We start from the raw sequence: 12,500 nt of genomic DNA, 5'->3' as shown, positions 1-12,500 counted from the left end.
GAAAAATGATCATAAGAGATCCGGTTAAAGCGGGGAAGATGAAGCATTTACAGCTTGGCAGGCCGGGAGGTATTGTCCCCAACCACAAAATGTTTCTTGACGAGATATATTTATCGATTATAAATCGAGCATACTTGAAGTTACCCGTGTTGGGTTCTGGCACAAGATGTCAATGGAGAAATTCTTCATCATTGACGATCATGACAAACGGCAAACATGGAACTAAATGTTGAGTTTAGCGATGAAAACAAAACAAAACAAAACAAAAGCAAACAAACAAACTCGTTTGATATTAGCTCATTTGTTGCTTGTCTGAGACAGATATCGATCACAAGAGAGAAAAAAGTTAGGATCAGGGATGCTGAATCTCTCTATTATCTTCATCATCCCTATCTGGAATGAAATCCCCTTAAATCTACGGAACAGTCTCACTATTAGTAACTTTAAAAAGAAATTAAGACTGTATTTTTAAGCCTAATTTAGAGAATACGTATTTCTAATAAACTTGTGATATTTTGTTGGGATTGTCCTAGGTCTACTGTTAGTTTATTACCATCATCTTCGTATTTTATAGGACTACATGTTGGTAATTGAGTTTTGTTAAGTATTTTTATATGCCAGTTAGGGTTAGGATTTAGGGTTAGGGTTAAAATTATTCTGTCTTATATAAAATGATGTCAGTTTTTTCCCTGGCCGCAAGCCATTTAGGCCCCTGGCTTTGGCTTTTCTCAATCGAACCTCTCATATGTATAATGTAATAAACCATCAACAATTATCGGGCAAAATCCAGTGCAGTTTCATACAGGACGCAGCTCTTGCAAAGGCTCTCGTGATTGGTTCATAGAATAGTAGGCACAAAGTTACTATCGCTCATTGGTAGGGCACCCGAACGTATCCGAAGGTTGTGGCTTCGACTTTTGTGAGGAGCACTCGGGTTTTTTCCGGGTATTCCCGATAAATGATCGAGTAATAGTGTATTTACCGGACTTAAAGCTCCTGATAGCTGGCAGCTCTTTACGACCTCTAACTTCATAGCACCGGTGTAGGATGCAGCTCTTGTGTGTCAAGGATTAAGCTCCACTGTTTCCATTTTGTGCGAACTGTTCTATGGATTCGCTCTGACGAAGGGCTAACGCTCGAAACGTCAGCTTTTAGAATCTCTGTACTGTGGCCAATTTACATTATCAACTCCGTTGATAAAACCAAATTTTTGTTCTATGAACTAGTCACGAGAGCCGTTGCAAGAGCTACGTCTTGGATTCACCATCATTAGTTTCTTCTCAACGAGTAGTAGCCACAAAAAAGATTCGTATCTCAGTTATTCTTGAAGTTATTTTAGCATTTTAAATTGTGTGTTTTTGATATTTCTGTTTTATTATATATTTTTTTAATTTTTTACTTCGTAGAATCATCCGGAGGGCAACTAGTTTTTTGTACTTTTATCAACTGAGTCGGTATGGTAAACTGACCAACATAGAGAAGCTGACGCTTCTTTTTATTTTTTCGTCTTCTTTCTTTTTATTTGACATCGGTAGTTCCTTCAGCTACGAGGCTGGTATCAATGGAAGCCGACGGTGCGCCTTTTACCCCCCTCCCTCTGGCAGTGCTCCGTTTTACGGGTATTTAAAGCTATAGCTACACGGATCAGAGGAAAGTCGAAACAGACGTTGAAGTCACCGAGGATCGAACCGGGGACCTCTCGCTCTGAAAGCCATGCACTAACCAACTGAGTTACGCCTGTTCCTGTTTCGAACGTTAGTCCTTCGTCAGAGCGAATTGACGAAGGGTTTGATGATATATTCGCATAGAAACGTCAGCTTTCAAATTTCTCTATGGTGGTCAATTTACCGTATCAACACTCAGCTGATAAACCCATTATTGTATTTCACTACCCCACTGACACAGCAGTACCACAGTTTCTTTAGAAACTAAACCCCTTAATTAATCCATGTTGTTATTTGTGACAAACGGAAGCTCATGACTGTTTCAAAGCTGGGATTTTTTAGTTTAAAGATTTCCTTATTTGGAAGTAACGTAGCTCGCGCATTTTCCCACGCGTGCAGCTTCGATCTTACTTTTGCCCAAATTTGGGCATAACATTGGTGACCTAAAGTTCCAAGGAAAAGAGTTCAAGGTCATGTGCTTCTGTAATTAATTAATACAGAATGAACGCGGGAGATGTGTATGATAATTTACAATGACCAGCCCTTGACTGGAAATTAATGTGAAATCAGTGTGTAATGTAGAATCTAAAGGAACTTGAAAGTCCAAAGGACGCTGTTGGTTGATGACGATCACAAAAAAATGAGGAAACTCATTTCTTTTAACGACTATTTTAATGTAAAGGCAATTAATTTACGACGCTTTTGAAGAGTTGTGTCCGAACTTGAAAGACTTTTGGTGGACGTTTTCAATTTTTTCGTACTGCAGTTTTCACGAAGTCACGTTATTTTTAGCAACAAATTGAAAATGCGAAGGGCACTTTTCGGTTAACGGCATACCGGTCTGACAAATAATGATTACAAGAATAATGATTTTTTGAAACGACTGTTTTAATGCACAAACTATGTTTGGCCGCGCATGGCCACGAAAGAATAGATGAGTATTTTTTCTTTATTTTACATTTCCATTTAAAATATCCAAATGTGAGTTAAAAAAAAAAGAACAAGAATGTACAACTGGGATAAGTTAGCCATCTTGAATTCTAGTAAATTGCGGATGTAGCGAAATGTTTTAACGCGTTGAACACGATATTAAAGAATGAAACGTCATTTTCTCGAACGAAAAAGTAAACAAAATGTACGTGACCAAAGAAAGGAATCCGCCGATAAAAAAGGTATTGTAAAAAAAAAAAGGAAACCACATCGTGTCTGAATGAATGTAACAGACCAACGCACAGATCTGAGTTTATTGACCAAGCCTTATTCATGGCGGCGACGCTGAAAGTGGCCACCTCGCTGCTTTCCACGTGTTCGTTATACTGTTCTCATAGTAACAGCTTTGCATGAATTTGAGATTAAGGTGATTCCTCAGAAAAAAAAGTTGTCGAACGATTTTCTTGAAACTTTCCATGAATGTTCCCTACTAATCCCTGTTTTGAGAACTACAATAAAAAAGATAAGTCATCGTGCTTACTTAAGAGATGGGCCAATCTTACCCCATTGCTGCCTGTACTGATACTAAACAGGTGCTTCATTTCATCGGCTCAGGGAACATTTTGCGGTAGCAAAAACGGGAGGGTTTTTAAAGCAACACTTGAAAAAACACCTTATGGGTAGAGCGTCTAAGGCATATGGAACACTGTCTTATATAGTTTATAGAAAAACCACTCAACTTAAGGACGGTGCCTAGTATTGTTATTGCGCATACGTTCTGCGTATCTCGAGATACTCGGGTTTCCTATAGGTGATGCTTACTAATACAGGGACATTTTGCGCGGTTTAAAGCTATGCAGAGAAAGTAGATCTTAATAAGTATTTTTGGTATCCAAAAAGAAAATTGGGGGTAACCATGCATTTTTCAGAGATAATTAAGCTTCAGTTTGAGAAAGAACGCCGTACATGGCTTTGTATTTTAAAGCTTTTTACAAATATTGTTCATGAATTATCATTGAAAAATGCGTGGGTCCCCCCAATTTGCTTTATCGATTTCAATAACAGTTGTTAAGATCTACGTTTCCCGCATAATCATAAATCGGGGCAAAAATACCTTTGAATTAGTAGGCACCGTCCTTAAAACAACGTCGACTCAAAGCGTTTATCGAGTCGTTGTTTTCAAGATCATAATTTACATCCCTGGGTAAGGGGCTCTGTGTATGTTTTTAGCTATATCTTTTTTTCCTTCCGATAATTTTTTCTAATTTTTTTATTTAAAGGGGATAATTTGTATACCAAAATTATGCAATAAAAAATAACGGTCACCGTGCTCGTTTGAGAGTAAAACACCATCGTAGCTGTCTATCTCGATTATCGTAGATCGAAACAACAAAATTCGCCAAGTTCTCGGAATGCGCGAGATTATGCGCAAAGAGGTAATTATGGGTCATTCACAACTTCTCTCACGCGTTTTGAGAACTGTTTCAGTGTGTATGATCGACTTACGCCATATTTTAAATGTTGCAAATTTGGAGTAATTTATAAATATTGACACACCAATACAGGATGCGTAATGCAATCCTGAGGAATCACCTTTTAAAAGCTTGAAAGGTTCCAAACAATTTTAAGGTTCCAGGTTTCCAAACTTTAAAAGGTTTGAATTAAGTTAAGGGCAACTCCAACATCGTTTTTATCCAAAGGCTAGGTAACGGAGTACTTCGTTGTATAATAGTGGTTTTCACTTCACGTCATCATCGCCGCCATGTTGGAGGCGAGATAAGCTCTTTTTGTTCGTCTATCATCAATTGTACATTATACGATTATCATGTGTGTCTCTAGAAATTGCTATTAAATATTTTTCGTTGTTAAAATGCATCTTTCTACCTATCAAGTATGTGGTCTCTTGTTTTATGTGTTGCGTAGGGTACGTACGAAGGGCAAAACCAGAAGACATGTGCCCTACGGCCGAACTAAAAGAAAGGCAAGAGTTCATTCCTGAATTACATCAAAAACTGTTTTCGTTCCTTCAAAAAACGTTAGCATTGCAAAGCAGTTTGCGATGTCAAAAAATAAAATAAAAAATAAAATAAATAAACCCATACATGCCGCTCAGTCGTTGGAACAAATGTAATGATACCAAGTTTTGCTAACATAAACCTTGCTGTCACGTGAAACACGTGCAACAGAAAGAAAGCGAAATTTTGACCCGCTTTTTTTAAAAAGGTTTTCCGGTTGAAACCATTCGTCAAAACAACTACGAACTTGCCATGTGATGGATTTACAAAATTAAACACTGCTTTAAATATTTCCATTACGTTATTCATCCCATCAACGCTTGGGTCGTTAGACGAACTATATTCGTGAGTTGGTAATAGAGATCAAGCCCACATGTAGCCGTACCCACCACCCACCAGGAAAAAATTGTAGGGAGGGGACGTTCCCTCCCTCGATTGCTTCAAACGTGGTGGCAATTTAATTAACAGGGGATGTATGAAATTTCTAAATAATCATTATCGTTTGAGGTCAATGTGACTTAAATATGTTTGATACTCTTCTCTGAACAACTGTCCTGTCAAAATGCGTCAAATTAGAGCCAACGTACTAGGGTTCAAAGTCGGCCTCCGAAAGCACTGTGTTTTAAACCGCGTTTGTCCAAACACGAAAGAAAACGAGGCAACGTCTGCCATTGCCCAAAGCTCTTACACGAACTAAAGCGTTCTTCATGTTTTGCGACGTCAGGTTGTTTCTCTCAGCTCATTGGATTTCTTCCTTATTGCGTGACCTGTCACATTAGGATGGCGTGAGCAACCCTACAAAAGCAGCCATGTGGTCCACACCACAGCTGATGCTCGTCACTTGACCCGGTAAAGCGACCTAAAACAGGGAAATCTCGTGAACAATAATAACAATAACAATAACTTAATTTTACTTGGCCTACTTACAAGGTTACAGTAATTTAAATGAAATATTTAGTTTATTACTGAAATGCAATGTAACAAGAAATTAAAAGAAAAGGAAACTGCCAGAAGTCTGGACTACCCAATTAGATATCAATTTAATTGGGTGGGAGCCTAGGACTAAAATTTAATTGCTGTTTACAATGCGTTTAAAGTTAATTAACCTAGTTATGATAAAAACGAATAAAGAAAGAGCATTTCCCCTGCAGTGCAATTTGCGCTTCGCACGTTTCAATAACGTTATTAAGAGGAACTTGAACGACGACGACGACGACGACTACGAGATACTTCTCGGTCGTGTCCAAGGACACCATCCCCAACTGACAGAAAACACCTTTCAAACTAGAACTTATCATATATTAGTAGGAGCTCATCAAGAGGAGCCTGTATCTCTAATACTTAACCTCGGAGTCAACCCTTTCTCAGCATCAAGGAAATTGTGATACTCTTCGCGGGAAAGACCTGTTCCTAAAAATACATTTACTCGGTAAAGGGATGACGAAAGGAATTAGTGGATATAGAGGCAACCCTAGCACTAGGGTTGCCGTAGCTGCTTGTAAGCAGGGCCTAAATAAGGCGTGGGAACAGTACTGTGCTTGTTGTGATAAATACGCTGATTTGCTTGATGATTCGTGTGAGAAAGAGTTTTGAGCGACCGTGCCGTTCAATACTCAAGAATACAATCTTACAATAGTAGAATTGAACAGTTTGCCATTAGTGCTGCTTCCTTTTACAATGTTCAGGTGTGTGAAGATGAGAATGTATCAAAGAAAATCTCCCCAACCAATTCCGTTCATTCCCTTTCAAGTCAAACATCAAAATTAAGTATGTCAAGTTCTAAAGCTCAGAAGGCTAAGATTCAAGCTGTGAAAGCAGCATTAATCATCTAACAGCAAGCTGAAGACAGGAGTAGAAGGACAGTTGAACTTGAGGTGAAAAGGGTTGAGATGGAAATGAAGGGCTCTGAAATGGAATTACAACATAGATTAGAGTCAACCAAATTAGACGCCGAAAGCTAGGTCCCTCTTGCAAAGAATCAAGCGGAATTAGCCAAGTTAGAAGCATTTCTAGTAGAACAAGAGGTCTCTGATTTACCCATGCAGTTGCGAGGAAGGTGCTAAGCCCCACAAACATGACATGAACTTTAAGAGCATCGAAATCCAACCCCCGGAAGTGCCATGTGTTACTTTACCAGCCTTGATTACTACTAGTAGTAATATTGATATCGGACCAAGGGGAAACTCTCCTTTGACATCTACACCTGCTACAGAAAATCCCCTTACAAAGGGTTCTACAACTCCCATTGCCAAAATCCGCTTCAGAGTCCCACATGTGGCATCCAAGGAGTTAACTGAGCCAGCTGTAAATGTAGTGTCGGAAAAAGGTTTCAAGTCGTAATATACCTAAGCTACAACACTTGAACCCTCTCGCTGTGTCAATCACAACCCTCCATCCAGTACCCCAGCCAGCAACTTACACTCGCCCAGCCCCTTCAAGTGTCGTGGGTTCTGTTAGCAATGAAAGCCTTGTTGCTCAATGGAGAGGATGAGTGCATCACATGACCTCCCACTTGTGCAAGATCAGAAATTTCATGGTTTCCCCGAGCGGGATCCAGCCTTTTGACAAAGACATAAACATCTGGGAAACAAGACTACTGGATGATTCTGTTAAAATGACCCGTCTGTTACCGTTTTTAGAGGGACCAGCCCTACTTGCAGTGCAAAGATATGAGCCAATGCCAGGTGGTCTGTCGAAGGCTCTCAAAGGATTAAGCCCATGCCGGTAGAAGATCAAAGAACACTGAAGCGGATCAGTGACTCAGTATGCAAACGAGATGGCCATTAGGGGATGGATCTTTTGTGGAAGGATGATAACCCCGTGCTTCCTTACAACCGAATACTCGCTGAAACAAGATTGCAGCATTTACAGAAACGCTTCGGTCGTAATCAAGAGCTGGAACTAAAATACAGAGTTGTGATTGAAGACTGCATAGGCAAGGGTTACCCAAGAAAGATCACCAAGAAAGAAGTAGGCACCATCAGCAACACCAGTTGGCACCTTCCCCACCACCTGGTAACGAATCCAAACAAGCCTGGAAAAGTGCGAGTGGTATTTGACGCAGCCGCAAGATTTGGTGGTACTTCTTTAAGTGAGCAACTTGTACGGAGACTTACTCTGACGAATGACCTAACGGGCGTATTAGTCCGGTTTCGAGAACACGAGGTTGCCTTTTCTGCAGACATCGAAAGTATGCTTTACCAGACTTAAGTGACGTCACGTGACATCGATTCCCTGAGATTCTTGTGGTGGCCTGGAAGTGTTGACACTCCGCCCGAAGATTACAAGATGCTGGTCCACATCTTTGGGGCTAAGTCATCACCATGTTGTTCAAATAGAGCTTTGAACCTGACAGCACTGGACAATGAAGAGACCTATTCCCCTGAAATCAGCAAGACAGTTTGCAAGAAACGTCTATGCTGATGATGTCTTAAAGTCGGGTCCGACGCCTGAACAAGCCATTCACCTCGCATCAGACCTAACCAAGTTATTGAAGGAAGGTGCGCCTTTCGTCTCAAAACGTTTGCGAGTAACAGTAGTGAAGTGTTACAATCTATTCCATCCGAGTTGAGAGCAAGTCCCAATCTGAACCTAGATCTGGATCAGTTACCAACGGAACGAGCATTGGGTGTGTACTGGGATGCGCAATCCAATACTTTCAAGTTCAAAACCATAGCAACTTGTACGTCGTCTACCAAGCGAGGAGTACTTTCAACGGTGAGCTTTCTGTTTGACCCATTGGGGTTCCTCTCTCCCTTCGTGTTCTCAGCCAAGATCCTGTTGCAAGACCTCTGGAGAAAGAAGCTCCCATGGGACCAAGAAATCCCAGAACCGTACCTAACGCAGTGACGAGAGTGGCTTGAGCAGTTACCGCACGTCGTCACAACCGAGATTCAAGGGTGTTACAAGACCCAGACTCTTGGCACACAGGTGACTGTTCAACTACACAACTTTGCTGATGCCTCCCAGAATGGCTATGCCGCTGTGTCCTACTTAAGATTTGTTGATTGCTTCTTTGTTACGGGGAAAACCCGAAACGCACCCATAAGGAAGTGGACTATTCCTTCGGATTGAGATAAAGGCCGCAGTGTTCGCAGCACGTATCAGCCAGACAATCCTGAAAGAACTTGACTTCCAAGTCTATAAAACCTACTCCATGGCATCCTTACAATACATCAAGAATGAAACGCATCGATTTCAAACCTCTGTCACCGATCGCGTGTTCGAGATACACGAAACGACCTCTCCTGAACAGTGGCACCACATTCCCACTGTTAAGAATCCAGCTGATGAAGGCTCGCGTGATGTTAGTGCTGAGTATTTCCAAGTAGATTGTCGGTGGTGGACAGGCCCGGAATTCCTCTGGCAACCAGAACATACATGACCATCAGTGTGTGTAAGACAAGTGCAAGATGACGATAAGGAAGTACGAAAGTCCTCAAACGTACTGTAAAGCGTAAACATGCCGCAAGTTGATCCGGCTCCTTTTGCAGCGTCTTTCATCCTGGTCCCATTTACTGCGAGTGATGTCTTGGGTGCTGCGCTTTGTCAAGCGGTGTCGTAGGGAAACCCATAACTTTTTGCCTGTAATGACCCCGGCTCTTTCTGAACTACAGTCGGGAAGCAGAGGAGTTTCTGCCGAAACCTTCAGAGTGTGTCAACTTCGTTCTCTGCGGTTTTTAATCTATAGAACTTTCAGATCCTGTAAATCACATTTTTCGGAACTAAAAGCCGATGCGGTTTTAGGGCTTGTTTCGAAGCAAATTTCCATGTTTTCTCAGATAGATACATAGATAGATAGATAGATAGATAGATAGATAGATAGATAGATAGATAGATAGATAGATAGATAGATAGATAGCTTTATTGAAATAAGTAAATCGCAGCCAAAGGATGAATTGAAAAAAGGCTGAATTGAAAATTAAAAAGGCTTAATATATACAAATTAAAATTATGCTAGTGTAAATACGTAATGTTAAATTGGCAGCGCTGGATTGTGACGGCTGCACATTGCAGGAATAATAAATGTCTTTTTAAAACGTTCAGTTTTAAAACCTGGCAGGCTAAAAGTTCTTTGCCGCCTGAGATTGTATGATGAATGATGTCTTGGAGGCAGAAGGCTGTGGAGATTGTGTTGTTCATCAGATATTTCACTGAATAGTTTGCAACACAGCTTTTCACGTCGGACGCTCACGCTCTTCAATTCAAAACTACCTAGACAGAGCTGGTATGGGAGATCAGGCGCAATTATGGACAAAGCCCGTTTCTGAACCCTCTCAAGGTCTTCACAGAGTAATCTTGAAGTTTGTGATGGAAAACTTGGGCTCCATACTCAAGAAAAGGTCGTATAACCGTGCAGTAAAATTTAATAAGACTTTCGGCCCCAACACCAGCCCTTCTCAGTTGGATCAGGAAATACAGTCTCCTGATGGTCATTCCACTTAAGATCGTTGGAGATGGTGACGCCGAGGATTTTTTGCGTTCTCAACCACGGACAGATCTTTGCCATTAATCAAAACTGGATCGAAGCTGTGTTTGTTCTTTTTAAAGTCAATTCTGATTTCCTTGCTTTTGTCTTTATTAAGATGCATACGTGAAATGACTTGTTTATGCCGGGTAAAGAAGCGTGTGGGATGCATCGCATATACAGCACTAATAGCATTTTTCCATGATTGGATTTGGCGCACGAAATGATAAACATACTGCTTAGTTACTCATTATAACAGCTGTGTCGTGTTGGTAACACTGTGGCGCGCGTCAAATATCCACCAACCAAAGCCTACGGTGACTAATGGAATACTGAAAAAATTAGTTCATTATAATCTACCCATTGCGCGCATTTACTTTAAACACAAATTAACTCAATGCGACTCTGGTAAAGAATCAAAATAATTACTCTGACTAATCGGAATAGTTGGAAAAAAAGAAAGAAGAACTGATTAGCATTCGAAGCAATTGTACCTACAATCTTGGACAGAATAAAATAGAACAGAAATGCCCCCTTTCCCCTAAATTAAGGATGAAGCCGCGTGAAGGCAAAAACGCGCCGTTTTCCCATCAATGATTTTGGGTGGAGGAGCGGTCTCAATTTTCCATTTAATTTGTCCAAGATTGTAGTTGTCTTTGCCGGGTTTTCATTGGTTGAAAAAGTGGTTCAAGGCTTTTATAGTACCATAGTAAGACAATCACAACAAAAGGACAATCACAAACTGACTTTTTGCCATTTAAATTACTATCCTAATAACTCGCTGTACGATTAACTTGATGGCGTTATACACCTTATTCCAAAATGGCCGCCATTTTAGTATTCTTTTGTTTCCATGCAAATTGGCCCCATATGGCCTCGCTTTTCAAACGTAAAAATTCAAAAGAATATTTAACCTTGAACGAGGGCATAAAGGGTCAATTTACATGGAAACAAAGGAATACTAAAATGGCGGCCATTTTGGAATAAGGTGTATGACCCTGGTTTTTACCACGGAACACGATGCAAACCGCGCCCGGGCCATTGTGTCTTGTGTAAAAAAAGCATCAGTAGTCTGAGAAATTTGTGCATGCGCAGATCAAATGCTTAAAATACAGGATAAAAAATGGGATCGGAACGGGTAGTGGTACCTTGGACGCATTTGCAGAGCGCCGTACCATGTCGATGCACCTCGAGATTTCAAACACGCGGATCTCTTATACCGGAGCTAGCTTTTAGAGAGATAGGGAGGAGAAAAATGTTGGCCCTTGGACCTTATGTCGGGCCCAATGAACTCGCAGAGATAAAGTGTCCAGGGGCGACGTTAAAGGATGTTTTCTTTCCGAGGGGAGCAACAAAAAGCGACAGTTAAACTGTCACAAACTGGAAACTGGATTCTGGTAAACAGATTTATTCCTTAACTTCAACAATGATTTTGCTTAAAGGATAGGCGAACTCCAAATGAAATCTGCAAACAACTTGCAAACTTATATGAGTCCTAATATAGGGTTTAGGTCTAATATAGCATTGTTGTAAATTTTTACAGATGAAGAGCCACCTTTCAGTGGAAACACTTGTAATAAAGCGATTATTATTATTATTATTATTGTTATTATTATTATTATTAGTCTTATTATTATTATTACTATTTATTAGTATAGCCTATGACGTCATGCAGTCCGGAATGTTCTTTCCCCAAAACTACACGTATAACCAAATTGTAGTACATTCTTTCAGACATCAAGAAAACTACAAGACCTAAAAGCTTCTGCATAATTAAGCATGAGTCACAGGAGAACTTTCCAGAATATTCTAGGGCATTACAGATTCTTTACAGAACACCGGAGCTAACATCGAGCCCATTTCTTTTTTACGAAATGACCATGGCAACTCTCCAATGGGTATGGAATAAGAGAAAATAGGAAATGGAACTCGTAAATTCCAACTGGAAAAGCCTTTTTACAAGTTGGTATTTTTGCGCAAATTCTTGGAAACACGTTCGGACAATATGGGAACCAGTGACGCATAATAAAGCCCTTATTTACAGCTAAAACTAACTAACCCCAGACCTATACCCAAGACCTGAAAGCTACTGCACAAAGAAGCATGAGTCACAGGAGAACTTTCCAGAATATTCTAGGGCATTACAGATTCTTACAGAACACAGGAGCTGACATTGGTTCCATACTGTTTTTACGAAATGACCCTGGCAACTCTCGAACTGGCATGGAATAAGAGAAAATTTTGTCCAAACGAAAAGCCTTTTCCAAGGTTATTGTCTTTCTGCAAATTCCTGGAAACCCGTTCGGACCATGTGACGCATACAGCTGTACTTGTCGAAAACGCAGCAACAATACGTTTCCTATTAAAATCACCGTTTAATTCCAACTTTTGAATACAAAAACTTCGCTCACTTACCTCAACCGC

General features: G+C 40.4%; 2 protein-coding genes across 9 annotated transcripts in view; both read left to right on the top strand.

Moving 5' to 3' along the window:
* Positions 1 to 12,500, top strand: part of LOC137986522 (uncharacterized) — a 135,108-nt gene that overhangs the window by 33,002 nt on the left and 89,606 nt on the right. The gene's annotated exons all lie outside the window — the stretch shown is intronic.
* Positions 1 to 12,500, top strand: part of LOC137992157 (uncharacterized) — a 150,169-nt gene that overhangs the window by 69,216 nt on the left and 68,453 nt on the right. For 4 of the 8 annotated variants that reach the window (XM_068837292.1, XM_068837296.1, XM_068837291.1 and 1 more), the window contains exon 18: positions 1 to 4,944. This exon is cut by the window's left edge and continues 49 nt beyond it. The exons of 1 other annotated variant lie outside the window; for it this stretch is intronic. The gene's annotated coding sequence lies outside the window, so the exon portion shown is untranslated. Of the gene's footprint in view, positions 4,945 to 12,500 lie in introns of those variants that run through there. 3 more of the 8 variants (XM_068837298.1, XM_068837295.1, XR_011121650.1) reach the window with 2 other exon arrangements.

The sequence above is a fragment of the Montipora foliosa genome, chromosome 2 (genome assembly GCF_036669935.1).
Source record: "Montipora foliosa isolate CH-2021 chromosome 2, ASM3666993v2, whole genome shotgun sequence".
Lineage (NCBI taxonomy): Eukaryota > Metazoa > Cnidaria > Anthozoa > Scleractinia > Acroporidae > Montipora > Montipora foliosa.
This window is presented reverse-complemented; position numbering and strand designations above follow the sequence as displayed.